Genomic DNA, 24,468 nt, shown 5'->3' with positions numbered 1-24,468 from the left:
GGAAGCCATCCTGAAAATGTTGGCGGGCCAGGTTTCAAATAATGGAACCCGGAGTCAGCGCATGAGCAGATGGAGCTCTCAGCTCAAGATCTCATCTTCGTAAACGCCACGTCTTACCCATTTATTTTCCAGCAGCGGGCTTAAGGAAATTGGTGCCTGGAGGTGACGCTGCGCAGATATCGGCTTGTCATTGATCCAATTGCTCAATCCAAGTGTAATTTCTTTGATGCTCGCACTGCCGACACTTCCTGGAAATTGCCTCCCTTACAGCATCTGGGACACCAACCGCACCGCCTGCAGCATCGCCCTACTCCACCACCGCCCCTGTCTCCTGTGACCCTGCTCCATCACCGCCACCGCAATATCCCCCAATAAGACACCACTGGATTGTAAGACGGACCCCATTTTTTACCTTTTTTCCCCTCTATATTTGGGGTGCGTCTTATAACCCGGTGCATTTTATAAACCAAAAAATAGGGTATTTATTTTATATTTATTTATTTTTTGCGGCAACTGCAGTTCTTATGCAATTATTTATCTACATAATTAACTTTGATTAATGAAATTAAAATCAAACACATGAAAATGTCTTTTTTTCCCAAAAGAAATTAATAAAATTGAGATAAAATATTTATAAACCAATTTTGAGAACAAATGAAGCAAATAAAAAGGAAATGTCATTGAGAATTGCCAAGCGACTAGTATTAAGTCGATGCAAATTCCAATTCTACAGTGCCAAGTGTTTGTTATATAATCCAAGCCCATGAGTCAAGCTCCAGTAATACAGTTCTCCGACTGGTATCATCTGCCAGTGATATAGTTCTGACCTGGAGCCAAGTTTCGGTAATATCCTCACGTCCCAGGTGACCCTATCACACAGAGGTATCTACAGCTGGCAACAGCATGCCAAAGCCGAGAGCCATACATCTATACGTGGCCCAGCTTTTCATCTATACTTTTACTTTGTACTATTTTTATTTAATATTTTGAATATTTCAGACATAATAATAATGATATGAGTCTCCAGTATAACCTCGTTGGCCCAAATCCATACATTGACTTTACAATAAGTTTATTTTTACTCTAGCCATATAGTACATTTACATGTTATAATATTCAGAAGATTCTTATAAAGGAAAAATTCAGGCCACTTACATGATGCTACTGCTCCTTAACAATAATAATTTAGTATAATGTAACTTTTCTTAAAATAACAAAGAAAATATCACAGTTGCCATCCTTCAAGATTATACAAGCCTTGACTTTGAATGTTTAAAGCAATGTGATTTGACTATTTGTATTATTATGTATCAGAGGCTTACAGGCAAAATACTTCTGTAAGATTAATGAAATATAACAATGTGTGTTATTTCCACAAAATGTCAGAACGCCTTCCGTAGTGAGAGCTTGAACATAACTCAGAAAAACTAATAGTATCTGTAAGAAAGAAGTATAAAAAAGTCAGCTCACTTTTATGAAGATCCAAGGCACGGAGAGCAGTGGTGCCATAGGAGAAACAAACCGAAAAAAGGAAATACCAGTATCGGGATCTTCAGCTGAAATCACACTTTATTAAGTAATGGGCGAATACTAAATTTTTGGGTTCAGATTACTCCTCCCAAATATTTTGTAATATTCATGTATTCATCACGAATAACGAACCTAATGCAAGTCAATGGAAAACTCAAATAATTTCCCTGCAGACCTTCCCAGGATGTCTGGCAGGGCTCTAAAAATGCTAAAATGGATGACAAATTGCTGAATGGGAACAGAATTGGGAAAATGCCTGAATGCATTTCTGAAACACAGGTGATTTCTTGGAACCATGATGTCGGAGTATTACGCCACTTTGACGAGCAGTTGTTACTGGGGTCTCCTTGTTTTTGGAGACTAGTGGCAACTTGAGGAGTGAAGCCCATTATCTCTATCTGGGATTCTGCATTTAAATTTTATTTAATTTCCCTTGGTACTAAAGTAGTTAAATGCCAGTTTTTCTGCCAGCCGATCTCCTGCAGTTGAAGCCAGCTACACCTGCTCTATAGTCACACCCCCTTGGGTTTAAATAGCTAGGTCTCCCAGCAAGCTTTGTTGACTATACAAAAGCTATTTGTATTCAAGCCGCTTTGGTGGAAGGAAGCTGCTGTGGATCTTGCCCTTGTTTGTCTCCTTACCCTCCTGTCTCTTTAGTGCAGTGGTGGATCTAGTGAACTTCACCAGCCTCTCACTAGTCAGAAACTCTATAGGGTTTCTGAGGGAGCCAAGGTGCTGCTCGGCGACAGTTGCGAAAACTGTATAGCAACTGGCTAGGAGAGTAGGGATAGCTTAGGTAAGGTTAGGAGGTTATCTACCCTCTCACTAATCCCAGGGCCCAAGGTTGTTATTGTGTCCCCTGTGTTCCCTCCTTATATGTGGTGTTTTTAGATGTGTTTTTCGTTGTGCATTTGGCCTTGCTCGGTCAGATTGCATTTTCCACGTGCGCTGCATTACTGCAGTCCCGTACCTATTTGTGATAACTGGCACAGGTAATGTAGACAGCTATGGGTAGCGGCCCTCAGCTGTGTGAGTCATCTTGGCTGGTTATAAAAAATGGAGGCTCCTCCATCACTTTTTTTAAAATTATTTAAAAAAAATAATAAAAAAACAACGAGCGCTTCTGCTCATTTTTGATAACCAGCACAGATAAAAATAGACAGCTGTGGACTGGCATTCTCAGGCTGGGAAGGTCCATGGTTATTTGGCCCTCTCAAGCCTAAAATAGCAGCCCACAGCTGCCTCACAATTGGAGAAACCATTAGATTTGCCAATTGTGGTGCTTTAGCCAGCTCATCCTAATTGTCCTGGGGCAAAGTCAGTTGGAGCAATATGTGGGTTTCAAGTCAGCTGTGATTTGTCAAAAATCACAGCTGTCATTGAGCCCTGGGTTGGTATTGAAGAGGTGTCTATGAGACCCCCCCTTCCATTACCAAGCCTGTAAGTAAAAAGAAAAAAAAACACAAGCACATTAAAATCTTTTATTTATTAAAATCCTATTATGCTATGAACTTAGATTGTTAGACCTAGGAGGCTCAGAAAGGTATCAGAAAAATTTCATTTGAGGCTTTATGTGAGTGCAATTTAAAGCAGGAGTTTTTAGTATGCTGGTTGTTTTCTGTGTTTTTTATCAGACCACATGTGAAGTGAATTAAGTTTTTTTTGTTTGTACTCTTATTTTAATAGAGTTTAAAGGTGCAGGAGTAGCACAGATCACAGAGATAAAAATGTGTGGCAAAGCAGGACATGTATAAGTATTTGTCACCTCCAGATTACATGGTATATGTAGGTAGCTGTGAGGGTCGTATGTCACTCTTTTGCATTGTGAAGGACTGGAGGGAGTGTATCCAGTACAACTTAGTTGACTGCATAGCAAACAAAAACAATGGACTGAGAATGAACTAAAGGAATATTGCATTTTGTGGGGTCCAGGAGCATCAAGGAATTAGCTATGCAATAGAAATTTACTACGTACCTCAGGAAAGGTTAACCGGCGGAAGTCACCCTGAAGGAACAGCCACATCCATATCTATCTTAGGCTGCTTCCATCTTTTTCCATCAGTCACAATCTGTTTTGTGACTGATATGACTGATTCGTCGCAGACAGTGTCAAAAGTGATGCGACGGATGCTGTGAAAAAACTGTATCCGTTGTACAATGTTTTTTTAGTCGGCAAAGGTTATTTGCCATTATAACACATGACGGACGCCGACGCATCCGTCGCTGTCAGTTCTTTCGCCACACAGAAAAAACGTTACATTCTGCGTTGCTTCCGCCCGATGGTCAGTCACTCCACGACTGATCCGTTGTCCAGCGGATGCAACGCAAGGCCATCAGTCGTAATCTGTCGTTAATAGAAGCCTATGGGGAAAAAAATGAATCCTGCTAAATATTTTGCAGGATATTGTATTTTCTCAAGGCAACGGATTGTGACTGATGCAAAAAAATGTAGGTGTGAAAGTAGCCTTATATGTTACAAAATGAGTCAGTTTGGTGTAATAGGGAAGAATAAAATAAGAATGAGGTCATCCAGTGCCAGGGAAATCAGGACTTGGTGCTCGAACATCATTATATGATATTGAGGGGTCCTGTGGGATGAGGGCCAAGCAAATGCTCTCCTTCAACCTAAAATACATAGTTCTGGGTTACTGATGTTGGTACCAAATGCAATGGATGCCATATGTTATAAAGTACGTGTTTGTATTTGGATGTGGACTATTAAAGTGTTTCTTATGGGATGGTGAAGGTATTATAATTTTGTATCATTTTACATCACTATAATATGTAATAATATTCTTGTTTTACTTTACCCATATCAAGTGTTATGAATCAGCCCACATGTTAAATAGTGTAAAGGAACATAGGAACATATATAGGAAAACTAGACAACCCTCAGGAACAAAAAAGGAGGCAGAATGTATTATTAGAACACAAATATTGGACTATTCTACTACACTATTAGCCCAAACTGTCAGTATAATATTAAGGAAATAGTTTTGCAGTTTAGTTTTTTAATTGTTGCCACTGTGCTGTAGAAATTAAACTTTAATTAACCCCTTAACAACCGCGGGACGTAAAATTACGTCCAAGCGGTCATAATGTTACTGCCCGCGGTCTGCTGGCGGCAGCATGCCGCGATCGGCACACATCTCAGCTGATTTTCACAGCTGAGATGTGTGCCTGCTAGGCACGAGCAGAATCGTTATCTGCTCGTGCCGTTTAACCCCTTAAATGGCGCTATCAATATGTGACAGCGCCATTATAAGCGCAATCGCGGTAAACGTTTACTTACCGCCCGATACTGGAAGTCACGTGACTCGATCATGTGACTTCCGTTAGTTGTTATGGTAGCACAGGGTCATGTGATGACTCCTGTACTACACATGAATTGCTTTCACTTTCGCTGTGCCCGCTGCACAGCAAAAGAGAAAGAGAGCGTATCTGCTGTTTACAGCTGTATAGCTGTGATCAGCAGATAGTGCAGAGCGATCGGAATGCTGATCGCAATAGCCCCCTAGAGGGACTAGTAAAATAAAAAAAAAATTAAAAAAAAGTTTTAAAAAATTAAAAAAAAACAAAAAAACCTAAAAGTTCAAATAACCCCCCATTCGCCCCATTGAAAATTAAAGGGTTAAAAAAATAAAAAAATATACACACATTTGGTATCGCCGCGTTCAGAAACGCCCGACCTATCAAAATATAAAATCAATTAATCTGATCAGCATACGGCGTAGCGGCAAAAAAATTCGAAACGCCAAAACGACGTTATTTTGTCGCCACAACTTTTGCGCAAAATGCTATAAGAGGCGATCAAAATGTAGCATCTGCGCAAAAATGGTACCGTTAAAAACGTCAGCTCGAGACGCAAAAAATAAGCTGTCACTGAGTCATAGATCCCGAAAAATGAGAACGCTACGGGTCACGGAATATGGCGTAAAACGTGCGCCACTTTTTTCAGTCAAACGTCCGATTTTTTTTAACCTCTTATATAAAAGTAAACCTATACATGTTTCATGTCTACGAACTCGCACTGACCTGAGGCATCACACCCACACATCAGTTTTACCATATAGTGAACACAGTGAATAAAATATCTCAAAAACAATAGTGCTATCACACTTTTTTTGCAATTTTTCTGCATTTGGAATTTTTTTGAAGTTTTCCAGTACACTACATGGTAAAACTTATGGTTTCATTTAAATGTACAGCTAATTCCGCAAAAAATGAGCCCTCACATGACCATATTGACTGAAAAGTAAAAAAGTTACGTCTCTCAGAAAAAGAATGGCAAAAAAAAAAAATGGAAAGCGAAAAATCGGCCGGTCGTGAAGGGGTTAAATATGACAATTAGTGCGCTCAATGCACCTCTAGTGAGGCCAAAAGACTCAATGTACTTCACCACCTGATCGTTTTGCAAGCCTTAACTCCTTCACTGGTGATTTGCAGTGCTGACTTGCCAAAAGTGAGCATTGTCTGCAGTGAAATATCAGGCCAGCACTGCAGATCTCTACTATCGAAGGTGGGGACATGCCAATCCAGTGGGCAGAATGGTTCACTGGGCCTCTTGGCCATGCAAAGGGTGTTCAAAGCATCCTACAGTAATTATCAGATTTGATTGAACTCAAGTTTTTGCAAAATGGAAGCAGTAATTAAATCATGAAAGGTGAGTTTTATGGAGCTTATATAGCCATAGTCTGCAAAAATCGCATACAAGATTTCTCCCGCGCCTCCTCCATACTCTGTAACGCTCTGCCCCAGCATATCAGACTCTCGTCTACCGTGGAAAGCTTCAAGAGGAACCTGAAGACCCACCTCTTCCGACAAGCCTACAACCTACAATAGCCCTCAGTCCAGTAGACCACTGTGCAACCAGCTCTGTCCTCACCTATTGTACCATCACCCATTCCCTGTAGACTGTGAGCCCTCGCTGGCAGGGTCCTCTCTTCTCCTATATCAGTCTGTTTTTATAATGTTCATGATTGTTGTACTTGTTGGAACAAGTGACACTATAATAATAAATAATAATAATAATAATAGTAATAATAAAAAATCATCCTACCCATGTGCTTAGTTTATACTAACAGTTTAGGTTTACATTGGTGCTCAGCGGATCCCTCTATGAATGAAGCAGAGGCCAAGATAGTTTTGAAAAACTATTTTTGCTAAATCTACTGACACCTAAAGAGATAATAAAGGTGAAAAAGTTTCCCAATTTAATCTTGTTGGTAAAAATCAATGCTCATACTGTGTTATTCTTCCTCTGGCTGTTCCATAGACAATGAATGCACACCAGCAGTCAACTTATTACCTATAAAACTGCCAGAAACAACCAAATACAACTTAAGGACATTTTATAGAAACTAAAAGTATTTGTAGTCCACTATTAACCAATTTGCTATTAGATTGCTATATTTTTAATTTTAAAGCACCAGTTCACTATCTATGGAAGTACCGAACTTATCTGAGCAAAAGGCTCGGCTGTCTTTAGTAGTTCTATAGACAATGAGTAGCGTGCTTTCTTACTGCTCCATGCAGACAAGGCTCAGCAGATCCCTGTGCTCAAAATTGTGGAAGTCCTAGTGGTTGGAACTGTGGCGCCCCTGACCCGGTCAGGCACCACTGAGTACTGCACCCATGCTGGGACAGTACTTCCAGGTAATCCTAAGGGCCAGAATGAGGTGTGTACGCACAGACACATAGCAACCAGTTCTCCCACACCATTAGATGGGACCCTTGGGCAGTCTCCAGAGGGGTCTGGCCTTCAATTCTTGTCAAGGGGCGTAGTGGAAGGGCAGGGAGCTAAAGTGCAGAGGTTGTCAGGAAAAGAGTGGAGTGAGCCAGTCTGGTAGTGGTGAGTGGCGGTCGCTAGGGGATATGCGCGCGGTCACTAGTCAGACCATGCGCGGTGTAGTGACAGTTGGTGGGGGAGAACAGTCACCGAGGAGTCAGAGTAAAGAGGTGCTCCTGGTGACTAGGCATGTACGGGGAACAGGTCCCTAGAGCAGACTCCAATTTAATGACCTGCTAAACCTGCCGGTGAGGGAAACTACAGGTACCTCACCAACCACACAGAATCTGAGCCTCCACAGCAACGCAGGGACCCATAAGGAGACAGAGCTTGAAGCTATCTCACCTGGTCCATACTGCCGGTAAATGGGCCAAACATAGGGCAGGGGAGAAAAGGTAGTTGCGACTTCCTGGATGGACCCCATGGTACTTCAAGTCAGAGGTTATTCGAACACAGAAGTGCTAGGAAGGCGAGCTAACTGTTTACCCTCAGACTGGTCGGAAGGAGCTCTGGTTCTACCTGGTTTATCGCAGCATCGCCCGGGTCAGCTCACCTTAACAACACCTGAGTGAGTAAAAAGCAGTTGAAAGACTTTTGGACTGAGCTTGAGTTATTCCTGGACCCACTATCCAACTCACCCAAGCCTCTGGGGCCTGCCTCACTCACGGGAGGCTACATCACCTAGCTGCAGACCCCATCAGCCCCAGACGCTCATAAAACCTGCAGTGGCGGTCATCCATATCCCTGATCGCAAGCCGTGAGTAGCATCACGACATATAACATAAAAACTGACTTTACCTGTTGCCGTATCAAAGAAGCCCTGTGGTGCATCCCTGAAGAGGAACAGCATCCCTGGGGTGACACAGACCTGCTGTTACTAGTAAGTTATCACCTATTCAATAGATAGAACAAGCTTAACATCTAATAAACCTTTTAAAGGGAACCTGTCACCAAGTTTTCCTTATGAGCTGCGGCCACCACCAGTGAGCCCTTATATACAGTATTCCAGAATACTATATATAAGAGTTCATGCCGCTCCATATAATATTAAAAGACCTTTATAATACTCACCTAGGGGGCGGTCCGGTCCAATGGTGTCACTCTTCTCGGTCTGGCGCCTCCTCTCTTCTTGCAATCGCCATCCTCCTGCCCAGCCCTCTGTGGATGATGCATCCTTTGTCATACACTCAGAGATCTCCATTGTGCTCCTGCGCATGCGCACTTTGATCTGTCCTGCTGAGGGCAGCTCAAAGTATTGTAACATGCAGATTTGAGAAAAGGTCAAATACCGCTCGCGCGCGTGCACTACAGTATTTTAATCTGCTGTCAGCCGGGCAGATCAAAGTGCGCATGCGCAGGAGCACAATGTAGACCTCTCTATGAATGATGCAGGACACATCATGTGCATGGGGATGGGCAAGAGGGCGGTGATCGCACAAGATGGAGGCGGTGGCGGACTGAGACCAGCATCACCCATCGGACCGGACCGCCCCCCCCCCTAGATGAGTATTATAAAGGTTATATTTATAATACTGAAATAAATTTGAAGATTTTACTGAACTTTTGGAGTGCCAAATATCCTTTCATCAGTATTATGTCCATATGAAAAAGTGTATTTATCTCTTTTAGCAGTATTTTGTATTTATATCATTATACAGCATGTAGGCAGTAGTTTGTTTCCAACATATTCATCTAAGCTAAAGACTAAAAGCTTTATATCACTGAAAATGTCACACATGCTTAATCCGTTTTGAACTCCCATTGTTAAACATGACAGAACCTGTAAAAAAATGGTTCAATAGGTTTATACATAAAATATAAAGTGCTGAAAATGATAAAATAATAAACTATGCCATATGCTAACCATTTGGGCTCATACACAATTGTATCACTGTTCTGCTTTGTATGAAGTTATACTGTGGCCTCTTTTATTTTTTGGGGATGGATTCAGGTTTATATAGAATAAGCATATTTTTACTTAAATAAGTTCTGGTTGGTATTCAGTTTGTATCATTTTTGGAATATATGGTCCTGAGTAGTCTTATAAATGCCATCCGTCAGTAATTCTCAAGAGCCATTTTCTATCTTTTTCACTATTAATTTACACCTCTAATATAATACAGGATAACATTCAATTATTAGAATGTATAACAGCATTAAATAATATTGCCATTAGTTCACGGTATCTCTTACATTATTGCAGGGTTATGTAATTGACTTTCATCTCTCATTGTACTCTGTGGTTGAAAATAAATCGGAGCCTCATAAGCAATAATCACGGCTATGAATGAGAGTAATAGCGGGAATTGCATTTTTTTCAGCTAATGGAATTTGGAATAATATATTGAAACTGATCTTATATTCCTAATAATTATTTTTCATCTTGAGATTTTTAATGAAATCTTCTTTAAAATGTCTCTCTGAGATTTTTCCCATTGGTGAAACATTAATAGATTTGCCTGAACTCCACTGTGGTTGCAACGATGCAACTTTCTATAAAGGCAATGGCTCCATATTTAAAAGAATCCTTAACTAATTTTAGTTTCTATCCTCTAGTAAAGCCAATTTTGTTCTTCCTATAAATAAAATTGACTTAAATGGATAATTTATTGAGCCTTTAGATGATTAAGAAACATTTGGGCACATAAATGAAAAACGTTTTACATTTAGAATGTATTTAATTTGTATTTAAAAAGTTACATTTATTTTTATATAAAACTTTTCTATGTTGCATTTATTTAAATAGAAACTTTTTAGAAGATAATCAATTTTTCACCTCTGGTATTCAGTATTACATAGTGGTCTAAGTAAGAGAAAATGATATTGGCTTAAGATTCATGAACAAAAACATATATACAATACATACTCTCATGCGGTGTTCAGGTCCAGACTCATTAGGTGTCACAGCAGCATCAGACTTTGTTCACCCTGCAGAGCTTGACAGGCAACATGATGTCTTCTAGTTGGTCAGCCAGAGTCGGGGGTCAACTGTGTCATGGGCTCTGTTCCTCACTCCTGCAGGAGTTAATTCCTGCTAATCTAGGGGACTCTGCTAGGAGCTCAGGTTGCTAATTGCCAATCAAAGTCATCTACTTCCTATATAAGATCCTGGATCTCACTACTCTGTGCCGATTATAGCTTCATATTTTGCTCTAAGTAATACCGGTCTTATTGGTGAACCTGTTGATGGTGATCTTTGTTGCGATATTGAGTGGTGTGAACACTCCCCTGTTGTACGTTACTTCATTCCCTTTTTGTTTGCTCCCCAGTACACATATTGTCTCTCCATTGTGTTTTGAGTGCAGTGTGTACGAGTTTCCGTTCTCCATTGTGTGACGCCCCTGGACTATTCAGGTCGTCACAGGGTACTGCACAAACTATCCTACCCATGCAGTATTCGACCGCCCGTGGTACTGGGTCTCCATCCTGTTGTGCTGCCTCCATCAGCATTCACAAATCCTAGATACACTTTGCACCACACCTGTCAGGCACACCAGTGGGCTGCTTAAGCAGGAATAGGGCCACCCACCTAGGGGTCAGACAGGGAGGTGGGAGGTGTCAAGTAGTCAGTTCAGTGGTAGCCCTCGAGCTGTGAGGAGCTCTGAGGAAGCTGGCAGTTGGAGCCCCCAGGGGAGAGGAAAACTAGGTCGCAGACGGTGGTCTGGACCTAGAGGAGTCGGACCCCTGGTTGCAGGTGATTGAGGCTAGGTGCCTGGGAGACGTCGAAGAGGACGGCCGGCAGCCTGGTCCTATCACTGGTCCGGGACCGAAGCACGATGGGGTACACGGACCCTAGGTCGGGGAGAAGCTTCAGGCAACCCGGCAATTAACCTGAGGAGAACAGGGCCTTTATGGACTGTTCACACCAGCTCCAGAATCGGAGCACTAGGGCAACAAGGGGGATAGGGCTTTCTTAGCAAGCAGCCCACTGAAATCTCAAGCGTGAGACCTGAGAGCAGGCTCCTTCACTTAGCCACAGTGGGGAGCGGGGCTCGGATAGCTCCAAGCTACCGAACCACAACGGACAATCTAAAACTTAGTGCCAGGAGGCAGGTTATGGACAACCAGCAGCACTGTAGGGGACGGGACGGGACCCGGACGAGCTCCCCTCAAGAGGCAACAGCGTTTAGAGACTTGGTTTACCCTGTTGTCAGCGTCTGCTTCATTGCTGAGTGAGTACCCAACTGACCCCTGCACTGCGTCCCTGCATCACCAACCAGAGTCCTGAGGCCTACCCCTACCCGTGGAGGTTAACGTTACCTTGCTGCCCCCACTCCATCACCCCGGGTACTCCCAATGGCAGCGGCGGTACTCCCAATTACCGTACACCACGGGTGGCGTCACGAACTATACCCCTGTAAATACCCCCCTACCCCCTTTCACATTTGAGCGTGGCGCCTAAGCCCTGGGGTCCGAAGACCCTCGAGCCACGAACGAACACCGCCCCCGGATCCAAGAGGTTCGATCTGCAGCTGGGGCGGCACAATTGTCCATGTCATTTTGTAGGGTCTCGTTATTGGGTGAGGGAGAGGGGGAGTAAGAACAGGGCTCGAACAGGAGTCATGGTCACGCTGGGGGCTTGGACCTGGCTATCATCAAGACTACCTCCGAAATAATGGACAGTGCAGGGTCTCAAGTCTGAGAGCCAGCCTAGGGGGCCCTGATCTGTCAATGCATACTCTGTGATACATACGTGCACAATTTATGGCCTAAGTGACTAGCTTAATAACTATTATCAATGTACTCTTAATAGGACTTCATAAAACTGTAAGCCATCAAAGTGTACTTGAAATATTACTAGGCAATTGTAACAGAAGCAAGTGGGGAGTAGACCCACTGGGCTACAGCACACAGAATACTTGAGGGGTAGGACTATGACTAAAACCAGGTTTCCCCCAAAGCCTCTTATGGTGAGGGTGGATTGCACATTTTTTGCCACACAGCCTAAAACTAACAGTCAAAGGGAGCTATTTGGCCCTAATGGTATGTCTTTAAGGGCCAAACGTGGCCAGCGTGACTACCAGAGGGCTTATTTTTTGATCCACTAGTTGTAGTTTCATTAGTCCTATTTTGGGGTACTTGGCCTATGACTTTTGATGACACTTTATTAACCCCTTCACCCCCGGCCACTAAAACACCCTAATGACCGGGCCATTTTTTGCAATTCTGACCAGTGTCACTTTGACAGGTTATAACTCTGGAACGCTTCAACGGATCCTGGCGATTCTGAGATTGTTTTTTCGTGACATATTGTACTTCATGTCAGTGGTAAATTTAGGCCGATATTTTTTGCGTTTATTTGTGAAAATGTAGGAAATTTGGCGAAAATTTTGAAAATTTCGCAATTTTCAAACTTTGAAAATTTATGCCCATAAATCTGAGAGATATTTCACACAAAATAGTTACTATATAACATTTCCCACTTGTGTACTTTACATCAGCGCAATTTTCTAAACAATTTTTTTTTCCGTTAGGAAGTTAGAAGGGGTCAAAGGTCATCAGCAAATTCTCATTTTTCCAACAAAATTTACAAAATAATTTTTTTTAGGGACCACATTACATTTGAGGTGACTTTGAGAGGCCTAGGTGACAGAAAACACCCAAAAGTGACCCCATTCTAAAAACTACACCCCTCACACTGCTCAAAACCACATCCAAGAAGTTTATTAACCCTTTAGGTGCTTCACAGGAACCAAAGCAATGTGGAAGGAAAAAATGAAAATTTTACTTTTTAACACAAAAATGTTACTTTAGCCATAAAATTTTCATTTTTACAAGGGAGAAAAGAGAAAGCACAAAATACAATTTATTGTGCATGTTCTCCTGAGTACGCTGATACCCCATATGTGGTAAAAATCAATTGTTTGGGCGCACGGCAGAGCTCGGAAGGGAAGGAGCGCCATTTGAATTTTTGAACGCAAAATTAGCTGCACTCATTATCGGACGCCATGTCGGGTTTGAAGACCCCCTGAGGTGCCTAACCAATGGAGCTCCCCCACAAGTGACCCCATTTTGGAAACTAGAGCCCTCAAATAATTTTTCTAGATGTTTGGTGAGCACTTTGAACCCCTGGGGGCTTCACAGAAGTTTATAGCGTTCAGCCGTGAAAAGAAAAAAAATTTTTTTTTACCACAAAACGGTTGCTTCAACTAGGTAGCTTTTTTTTTCACAAGGGTAACAGGAAAAAATGCACCATAAAATGTATTGTGCATTTTCTCCTGAGTACGCAGATACCTCATATGTGGTGGAAATCAAATGTTTGGACACACAGCAGTGCTCGGAAGGCAAGGAGCGCCATGTGAATTTTTGAGTGCAAAATTAGCTGCACCTGTTAGCGGACGCCATGTCGAGTTTGAAGACCCCCTGAGGTGCCTAAACAATGGAGCTCCCCCACAAGTGACCCCATTTTGGAAACTAGAGCCCTCAAATAATTGTTCTAGATGTTTGGTGAGCACTTTGAACACCTGGGGGCTTCACAGAAGTTTATAGCGTTGAGCCGTGAAAAGAAAAAAACTTTTTTTACCACAAAACGGTTGCTTCAACTAGGTAGCTTTTTTTTTCACAAGGCTATCAGGAAAAAATGCACCATAAAATGTATTGTGCATTTTCTCCTGAGTACGCAGATACCTCATATGTGGTGGAAAGTAATTGTTTGGGCGCATGGTGGGGCTCAGAAGAGAAGGAGCGCCATTTGACAGCAAAATTGGTTGGAATCATTAGCGGACGCCATGTCACGTTTGGAGACCCCCTATGGTGCCTAAACAGTGGAGCTCCCCCACAAGTGACACCATTTTGGAAACTAGAGCCCTCAAATAATTTTTCTAGATGTTTGGTGAGCACTTTGAACACCTGGGGGCTTCACAGAAGTTTATAGCGTTGAGCCGTGAAAAGAAAAAAAAAATTTTTTACCACAAAACGGTTGCTTCAACTAGGTAGCTTTTTTTTTCACAAGGCTATCAGGAAAAAATGCACCATAAAATGTATTGTGCATTTTCTCCTGAGTACGCAGATACCTCATATGTGGTGGAAAGTAATTGTTTGGGCGCATGGCGGGGCTCAGAAGAGAAGGAGCGCCATTTGACTTTTCAAACGCACAGACGCAGTGCACTGATCGGCCGCTGCAGGACGCACGGTCGGATGCGATAAAAAAAAGCGTCGGGGATACGTAAAAAAAAAAGTCACGCCAAAAATTGACCATGGATGCAGATACGTTATGTGCATCCCTGATCAGCGCTTGGTGGGATGCACGGACGGATGCGATACAAAAATCGTCGCAAATACGGAAAAAAGTCACGCCAAAAATTGAGCAGGGATGCCGATCAGTTATCTGCATCCCTAATCAGCGCTCGGCGGGACGCACGGACGGATGTGATACAAAAAGCGTCGTGAATACGGAAAAAAGTCACGCCAAAAACTGAACACGGATGCAGATCCGTTATCTGCATCCCTGATCAGCGCTCGGCGGGACGCACGGACGGATGCGATACAAAAAGCGTCGTGAATACGGAAAAAAGTCACGCCAAAAATTGAGCAGGGATGTTGATCCGCGCTCAGCGGGACGCACGGACAGATGCGATACTTTTTTTTCCGTATCCCCGACGCTTTTTGTATTGCATCAGTCCGTGCGTCCCGCCGAGCGCTGATCAGGGATGCACATAACGGATCGGCATCCCTGCTCAATTTTTGGCGTGACTTTTTTTTCCGTATCCCCGATGCTTTTTGTCACGCCAAAAATTGAGCAGGGATGCCGATCCGTTATGTGCATCCCTGATCAGCGCTCGGCGGGACGCACGGACTGATGCAATACAAAAAGCGTCGGGAATACGGGAAAAAAAGTCCCGCCGAAAACTGACCACGGATGCAGATACGTTATCTGCATCCCTGATCAGCGCTCGGCGGGACGCACGGACGCATGAGGTGTAAGAATTGACAGGGGATAGAGGAAAAAAAGAAAAAAAAAAAAGTTATACTCACAGTACCCAGAGGTTTAGCAGGAGGAACAGCTTTGCAGCAGCCAGCAGGCAGGAAGTTGGACAGCTCAGCAGAAGACCCAGGAAGAAGGACCCAGCGATGGAGGCAGATGTGATCGGCCGGTGAAGACAGGTAAGAGGACGTCGGGGGGACAGCAGAGGGGGAGGGGGAGAGCAGAGGGGGAGAGGGACAGCAGAGGGGGACAGCAGAGGGGGAGAGCGACAGCAGAGGGGGACAGCAGAGGGGGAGGGGGAGAGCAGAGGAGGGAGATACCGGAGGAGCTGCAGAATAGAGATCACGGGGGAGGCCGGCAGACTGGGATGTCTGGGGGCAGATCGGGAATGCTGGGGGCAGATCGGGAATGCTGGGGGCAGATCGGGAATGCTGGGGGCAGATCGGGAATGCTGGGGGCAGATCGGAAATGCTGGGGGCAGATCGGGAATGCTGGGGGCAGATCGGAAATGCTGGGGGCAGATCGGGAATGCTGGGGGCAGATCGGGAATGCTGGGGGCAGATCGGAAATGCTGGGGGCAGATCGGGAATGCTGGGGGCAGATCGGGAATGCTGGGGGCAGATCGGAAATGCTGGGGGCAGATCGGGAATGCTGGGGGCAGATCGAGAATGCTGGGGGCAGATCGGAAATGCTGGGGGCAGATCGGGAATGCTGGGGGCAGATCGGGAATGCTGGGGGCAGATCGGAAATGCTGGGGGCAGATCGGAAATGCTGGGGGCAGATCGGGAATGCTGGGGGCAGATCGGGAATGCTGGGGGCAGATCGGGAATGCTGGGGGCAGATCGGGAATGCTGGGGGCAGATCGGGAATGCTGGGGGCAGACCGGGATGTCTGGGGGGGAAAATATCGCAGGGGGGCACGCGCAGGGGCTGCAAGGTGAGCACAATACTCACCGCTCCTGCGACGTGACGTGGCAGCAGCGGCAGCAGTGGCGTGGTACCACTAGTACCAGCCAGTGCTGCACGCTGCAGACATGTTGGGGGAGGGTCCCCAGACCAGCACAGGCCTGGGGAGGGCGGCCACCGGCAGATCAGACCGCCCCACTGCACACTGATTGGAGCGATTGCGCGTCATTGCACGATCGTTCCAATCAGTGCTGCAGGGGGGTGCCACGGTGTCTGCTTGCTTCCAGCCAATGATCGGAGCTGCTGCAGCTCCGGTCCTAGCTGGATTTTACAAGATCACGCTATTTTTGGCATTTTTTTTTGCCGAAAACAGCGTAATCAATGTGATTGGCGGTTCCGATTTGAACAGCCAATCACATCGATCGCCTATGGGGGGTGGCGATGCCACCCCCCCTGGGGTCAAGCAAAGGTCCCCTGCTGTAAGAAACAGCAGGGGACATCATTTGAAAGCCGTTGCTATGGCCACGGCAATCAAATGAAGTTTAGGCCGTAAAATTACGTCCCTGGTCGTTAAGTCATGTTAAAATAGGACGTAATTTTACGGCCCGCGGTCGTGAAGGGGTTAAACTTTTCGAAAGTTGGAATAAACAAACAAAAAACCCAGTAATCTTTTTTTTTCATGTTTTAAAAACTGTTCACTATTCAATTAATATTGAATTAATTTCATTGCTATTTTTTTTCTGTCTGTTGATGCAATACATTTTAATATTATTTATTATTATTTTTACATTTATTTATTTTTCGTTTTACCACTTCTTCTAAAAAGAAAACCCATTAAGGGCTCTTTCACAGAAGCGTATTACACAGAAATGTGCAAGTGTGCTATCCTTGTAGGCCATGGACCGCGCACAGTTGTGCACGCTTTATAGCCAATGTGCCAGCAAAAAACCCCTGCAACTTACAATACTTTTGTTGATTTTACAGACAAGATGAGTACATGTAATTAGTGAGTAGTCAAGTACTGATCCAGTATGGGGACAAGCGCATGATCAATTTGTCGAGGTGACTGGCCCAAGACTTAAAGGGAATCTGCCAGCAGGTTTTTGCTACCTCATCTTAGAGTAGCATGATATAGGTAAAGAGGTCCTGAGTTCTACAATGTATCACTTATACTTCTGTGTGCAGTCATTCTGACACAGTGAAAGATTTTAGGTTTGTATGTAGCAGAGCTCTTAGAGCTGTCCCTGTCCCCACCAGGCATTCAGTGTACATTTCCATAGACAGAAGCTGCTCACAGAAGGGGGCAGAGTTGGACTAGAGCTCGCATGCTGCTGAGACCCACTAATGATAAAGATAACAGGCTTAAGCTAACATTGCAGACAAAAAAAGACGGAGATAAGACACACAAGGCTGAAGTTTCTGTTTTAACTATTGCAGCATGCTGTCTTTAGGCTACATTGCAGAAACCTACTAACAGAGTCCCTTTAATATGTCTATCTAAACCCGAACTTTACATTTTTTATTTTTGCCTGAGACTCATAACTTTTTTATTTTTCTATAGGATGACTTGTGTGCAAGGCTTTTCTTTGCAATACAAGCTGTAGTTTGCACTGGAACCATGATTGGCTAAAAAGAGATTCTGATCACTTTTTATTAAAAATGTTTGTAGAACAAACAAAAAAACTGCAATTCTAAAAATAAATTGCATTTCTTTACAGTCAGTGCACAAAGTTAGGGATTTTGTAGGATTATACTTAGGTGTATAATAATTAATTATAACAAACAAGATAATAATCAAGTTAAACAGTCTGTTTATTTCTTAAAATGCTTCAAAACAGAATATTTTATGTTGGGAGCTGTTTTCTGACATAATTTACTACTCTTTTGTATCAAGGATGGATTGCAGCCCCTATAATGGTCAATAATGATTGTAAAAATGTTTATTTATTCCCATATCCCTGAAAAAAATATATAAATGAATGTCAACTATTATTTATTAAAGGGACTTTGTCGGCAGATTTCTGCAATGTAACCTGAAGACAGCATGCTGCAAAAGTTAAAACATTGACTTCAGCCCTTTGTCTGTTATTTCACAGTCTTTTTTTTGTTTATCTAAAATGTTAGCTTAAGTCTCTTATCTTTATCATTAGTGGGTCTCAGCAGTGATGAGTTATAGTTTGACTTCGCCCCCTTCTGTGATTAGCAGCTTCTGTCTATGGAAGGCCTGGTGTGGGCGGAGACAGCTTTCAGAGCTCTGCTACATACAAAATCTTAAATCTTTCCATGTGTCAGAACAGCTGCACATAGTAATCTAAGTGATACATCATTGAACTCAAGGCCTCTTTGCCTACATCATGCTGCTCTCAGATGAAGTAGCAAAAACCTGCTGACAGATTCCCTTTAAAGAACAACATTAAAAATATATTCTAAATGCAAAAAAAGTTAAGATTCAAATTAAAAATGAAGCTGAATTAAGAATGTATTAGTGGCACCCTTGAGAGGTTCATGAATGATAGTAAATTATTTAATTAAAAACATTAATATTTTGCTTTTAAGGCATATATGTTTTAACTGCATTTTTTTTTGCTTCTAAGAAAATAATCCCTTCAAAATTGTACAGTATTTTAGAGATGAGTTTGAGCTTAAGAATTAAAAGGCCACAAGGAAGAATATCTTTTTTTATCTGTCTTATTATTATAAAAATCATTTTAGTCTAGACAGAGTTTAATTTTTTGTTTCTTTGTTAGGTCTGTAATTCTTCATTTATGAAAGGTTACTCAATGATTGACCTGTGAAGACTTTGGATTCAACCATCCATTGTATAGTTTAAGGTTCAATGGATGAAAAAAAGGATTTCGCAGAAGTTGAAATGGTTTAATTTTATTGCCATGTGTGAAAAACATTTTTTAATAATTCAAGGTCAGAGAGTAGATTCTATTCTTGATCACAATGGTAATAAAGTGAAAGTCTAATGATTTTGACTGTGGGATAAAAATCATTTTCTCACATTGAGATCATTTTAAATAGTATATATCTCTCAAAATGATCTCCATGCAATTATCATATACATTTTGGTCATGTAGAAGATTTTCTTTTATAGACTGATCTAAATCTCTGGTATGACTGTGCCCTTCCACTCATACAATGATGAATGAACCAGGGTAGATGTTAACCACAGGTTCCTATACACTGACTAGATAATATGGTGTACCTAAACCCTCACCTCCCAACCGTATCGGATTCAGCGGGACTGTCCTGATTTGAGGGCTTACTCCCGCAGTATATTGTTAACAAAATGAAAAATTCCTGAAAACTTACAAATTTATTGAAAATACTTTAAAAACACAATGAGTGAAGATATCACTGAAAACCTCCATTTAAAATGGTAGGAAACCAGTTGATATAAGGGATTAAGATCAGCTGTATAGGATATACCACATTTTCAGTTCCCTATGAATGTCCCTAAGAGATGACCCTACCTTTCCGTGGAGGACAGCACCCTAAAAAATGGAAATGCAACCCCGCTCACCGATGATTCTCCCAGGGAATCCCTATAGGAATCCCTAAACTAGAACCTGCTAGTACCAAAAGTTATCCACAAATCAAGGTTTGATTGTAAAGAGTTAAATATCCAAAATAGCCAAGGCAAACACATCAATGAGTGTTCCCACTGCAAATAGCCAATTAGGGACACAATAAATACACTAAAAAAATAAATAAATAAAATAAAAAAAAACTATATATATAATGATAATAACAATAATAATTACAAAAGCTTACAACTCAAAGGTTTGACTGTAAGGGTTAAATAAGCAAAATTGCCAAGGCAAATACAACAATGAGTGTAGCCACTGCAAATAGCCAAAGTGAGTCACAATAATTGCAGTAAAATAGGTTCCTCAAAAATGGCTAGGGTTAACCGATGCGCACCACAGTACCCAGCGAAAGGATTAAATGGAACCCTAAGAGGTTGAGCAATTCAATTTGATGGACCTATGCTATTAAAAAATATAGCAAGGAGATGAAACAGACAGGCTATAACAATTGCACTTCTGAGGCCATAATGTCACCCTTAGGGAAAATATCCCTGTTGGCAACCTAAAATGATCCAAGTTAGTGCCCCCACTCGATTTCGTCTCTCTCTAAGTGCCCCTAGTGTATTCCTGCAGTAATATGCATGTGGATTTAATAATCATCTCCACAATGGAAACCACAGAACAGGAAGGTCGTACTTTAGATAAATGAAGGATTGCACAAGACTAAATATGTATTTCCCTGAGTTGATTAAGGTCTCATGGCACCCTTTTTGGCACTGATAGTATTATCTATATGGACAATATTGTGGCCATTGTTTGCAGACCCTCATGGTGCAACCTGTGCAACCTGATGGTGGTAGCCATCCGTCAGTACCCACCTGCCACTATTTCTGCTAATGTGCTGTCCCCACCTTACACAAGCGCATGTCCCATAATATTACTCATGCCCTGATCAACACAGTTACTGTAAAGGCCCACTTCACCACCAGCATGTGAACAAGTGCTTGCTGGTAGGGAAGCTACATTTCCCCAACGGCAACCTTGGTGAACATTGTAGAGGCCAGGACCAAGCCTGGGACTGTACACATGTTTCAAATGTCTAGAAATGCGGACCCTAGCGAAATGCGAAACCCTAGTTTCATAAAGGTTTCCTCCACCTCCTACACCAGTTCCTGCACCCCTTCCTGCTCCTCATCCTCCATCTCCGAATTGTCACCCATGTCAATTGCAAGGTAGTACAGCGGCAACAGGCTCTGCTGAAACTAATTTCTTTAAGTGACAAACAGCACAAAATCGCATAGTTGTGGAATGGTTTAACAGACCATACCAATCTGTGGCTCTTGCTGCTGAACCTTGAACCAGACATGGTCGTGTGGGATAATGCTCATAAGCTTGTGGCAACTCTGAAGCTTGGCAATTTGGTCCATTTGCTCAACTTAGTAGTTCAGTTGTTTCTTAAATCAGATTTGCCTTAGCTACTTGTCAAGGTACACTGCGTGGGTGCCCATTTCCGCAAGTCAGCTACAGCTGCACCCGGCATGGCAGTCCTGCAGCAGCGCTTGCAAGCGCTTGCAAGTGCCAGGCCACCAACTGATTTGCCCATGTGCTGGAACTCAGCATTACATATGTTGGCAAGGCTTTGCGAGCAGCAGAAGGCAGTAGTTGAATACCAGATACAACATGACCATCTCTATTCTGATAACAGTCTGCGCATAAAAACTGAAGAGTGGACACAGATATCCAACATCTGTGCGGTTCTGCAAAACTTTGAGGAATCAACCAAGATGATAAGCGACAAGGCATAATCACTGTAACCATCCTGTTTTTTGTCTACTCAAACACTTGCTGTTCACAATTAAGGAGAACGTTTTGCATGCTAACCAGCCTCATCCCATCTTTTCAGCACAGATTATATGATCATGAGGAGGAGGAACAGTAGATGGTCGCCTGTACTACAAAGGGTACTACCCACATCACTTTCATACTGTCTATTTAGCATGTATAGCCTGAAGAGTAGAACTAGGAGGAACAAGAGGGAGGAACGAGAGGGAGGATTAGGAGGAGATTGAGAGTCATCCTCCTTGTGGGGACAGAGAAATCTTGCCTTTTGGGAGTCTTGCACACATGGCTGACTTTATGTTCCGCTGCCTTTCGCGTGACTCACATTATGCACATATTGGCAAATGCCGATTACTGGTTGTTAAAAGGAAAAGTTTACATATCTCTTTCCTGCAGCAGAGATGGGTGCTAAAATGGTGCAGTACCACAAGGTCATAATTGAAGAATTGGTCAAAAAATTCCAATTTGACAATGCTGGCAACAGAGGTTACATAGTTCCTTGGGCAACAAAGGAGGAGAGATAAGTGAGACACCCACCAGGTCCATCAGAGGCAGGGAAACACTATCAAAGGTCTTGGATAGTTTAGACCCTCACAGTGCCCAGGCCCTGATGCGCAGGGTAGTCTGTCAAGTGGGAAACGTTTATGCAGATGGCGACGGACCGTTCAAGCTTCGTGATTCCTCTGTGCCGTACAATTATTGGGTATCCAAGCTGGACATGTGGCATGAACTGTGTCTCTATACCTTGGAGCTGCTGGCCTGCTCTTTAGCTAGTGTTTTGTCAGAGCAGATTTTTAGTACTGCTGGGGAGTGGGGACTAAATAACTGTTCTACTTAAAATGCTGACAGGCTGACTTTTCTCAAAATGGACAAAGTCTAGATTGTTCCAGACTTCTCAAACCTCAGTAGATGTTATTTTATTTTCTGGTGTATTCCCATGCACCCCTTCCCATCCCAAAAAGAGTATATGGTTCATGGTTTATTAATTTTATTGTCCTCCTTCTCACTCTTAATTTTTAGAATGCCAGCATCCAGCCATCACTCAATGTCTAGAGGGTCAGCAGCCAGCCCTACCTCATAATTTTTAGAGGGCTAGCAACTGGCCCCCACTGATCATTTTTAGCAACCAGCAGGCAGCCCTCACTCATAATGTTTGGAGGTCCAGCAGCCGGGCCTTACTCAATTTTTAGTGGACCAGCAACTGGCCTTCGCTCATACTTTTAGAGGGCTAGCAACAGCCTTCATTCAATTTCTAGAGGGCCAGCAGCCGACCCTCCCTTATAATTTTTAGATGGCCAGCAGCCGGCACTTACTCATAATTTTTAATGACCAGCAAGCGTCCCTCAGTCAATTTTTAGAAGGCAAGCAGACGGCCCTTGCTCAATTTTTAGTGGGCCAGCAGCCGGCATTCACTGATCATTTTTAGCAACCAGCGGACGGCCCTCACTCATAATGTTTGGAGGTCCAGCAGCTGGGCCTTACTCAATTTTTAGTGGGCCAGCAACTGGCCCTCACTCATGATTATTAAAGGGCCAGCAGCCGTCCTCACTTAATTTCTAGAGGGCCAGCAACCTTCCCTCCCTCATAATTCTTAGAGGGCCAGCCACCGGCCCTCACGCATAATTTTTAATCACCTGCAGGCGCCCCTCAATCATAATTTTCAAAGGACCAGTAGCTGGCCCTCAGTCATAATTTTTAGAGGGCCAGCAGGTGGCCCTCACTCATACTTTTTATAGGGTCAGCAGCCAAACCTCACTCAATTTTAAGGAGCCAGCAGCCAGCCCTCACTCATAATTTTTAGAGGACCAGTAGCTGGTTCTTGCTTATAATTTTAGAGGGCCAGCAGCTGGCACTCACTCATCATTTTTAGAGGGCCAGCAGATGGCCTTTACTTATAATTTTTGAAAGGCCAACCATCCCTCATTAATAATAATTAATGAGGGACGGGTGGCCCTTCAAAAATTATAAGTAAAGGCCAGCTGCTGGCCGTCTAAAAGTTGAGTGATGGCTAGCTGCTGGCATATTTAGAGGGCCAACAGCCAGTCCTCACTCATGATTTTTAGAGGGCTAGTAGCCAACCCTCAGTACTTGCTCCCCGGCCATCCCTAATCCTCATCCTCCACCATATCAATAGATTCATGATGCGGCCCTCGCTCTTAATTTTTCCATGGTATGTGTGATGCCCTACTACATAATTTGTAGTTGATACCCTCTAGTATTCTCTTGATAGATAGATGATAGATAGATGATAGCTATAACCCACAGGAGTAAATGTTTTCAGCCCTTGCACATAGTGCATAGGGTTTACCAGTGCCATTCCTTACCAATGGTAAAAAAAATGTTTTCTGAGGCCCTCCTCTACGTCTCTTTCAGGGTGTATTGGAGTGCTTCCATCTAATTTTTGGTAGTCCTTGCACAAAGTGCAAAGGATTTACCAGTCTAGGAGTCCCACTCTACCAAAGGGAAACAAAAGGTTTTCAGAGGCCCTCCTCTGTCTCTTCTAGGGTGTATAGGGTTGCCTCCTTCTAATGTTTGGCAGTCCTTGCACATAGTTCATGCACTTTACCAGTCTAAAGGCCCCGTTACACGCAACGACATCGCTAACGAGATGTCACTGGGGTCAAGGAATTCGTGACGTACATCCAGCCTCGTTAGCAACGTCATTGCGTTTGACACTAACGATCCCAAATACTCACCAAATCGTTGATTGTTGGCACGTCATTCATTTTCAAAATATCGTTGCTCGTTCTGGACGCAGGTTGTTCGTCGTTCCTGAGGCAGCACACATCGCTACGTGTGACACCCCAGGACTGATGAACAACAGCGTTCCTGCGTCCTCCGGCAACGAGGTGGGAGTGACGTTTATGTGGCTGCTACCCACCCCTCCGCTTCTATTGGTGTGACCCCCTCTGTGACGTCGCTGTGACGCCGCACAAACCGCTTCCC

This window comes from Anomaloglossus baeobatrachus, chromosome 11 (assembly GCF_048569485.1).
Source record: "Anomaloglossus baeobatrachus isolate aAnoBae1 chromosome 11, aAnoBae1.hap1, whole genome shotgun sequence".
NCBI lineage: Eukaryota > Metazoa > Chordata > Amphibia > Anura > Aromobatidae > Anomaloglossus > Anomaloglossus baeobatrachus.
The sequence above is the reverse complement of the archived record's forward strand: the minus strand, read 5'-3'. Positions refer to the sequence as shown.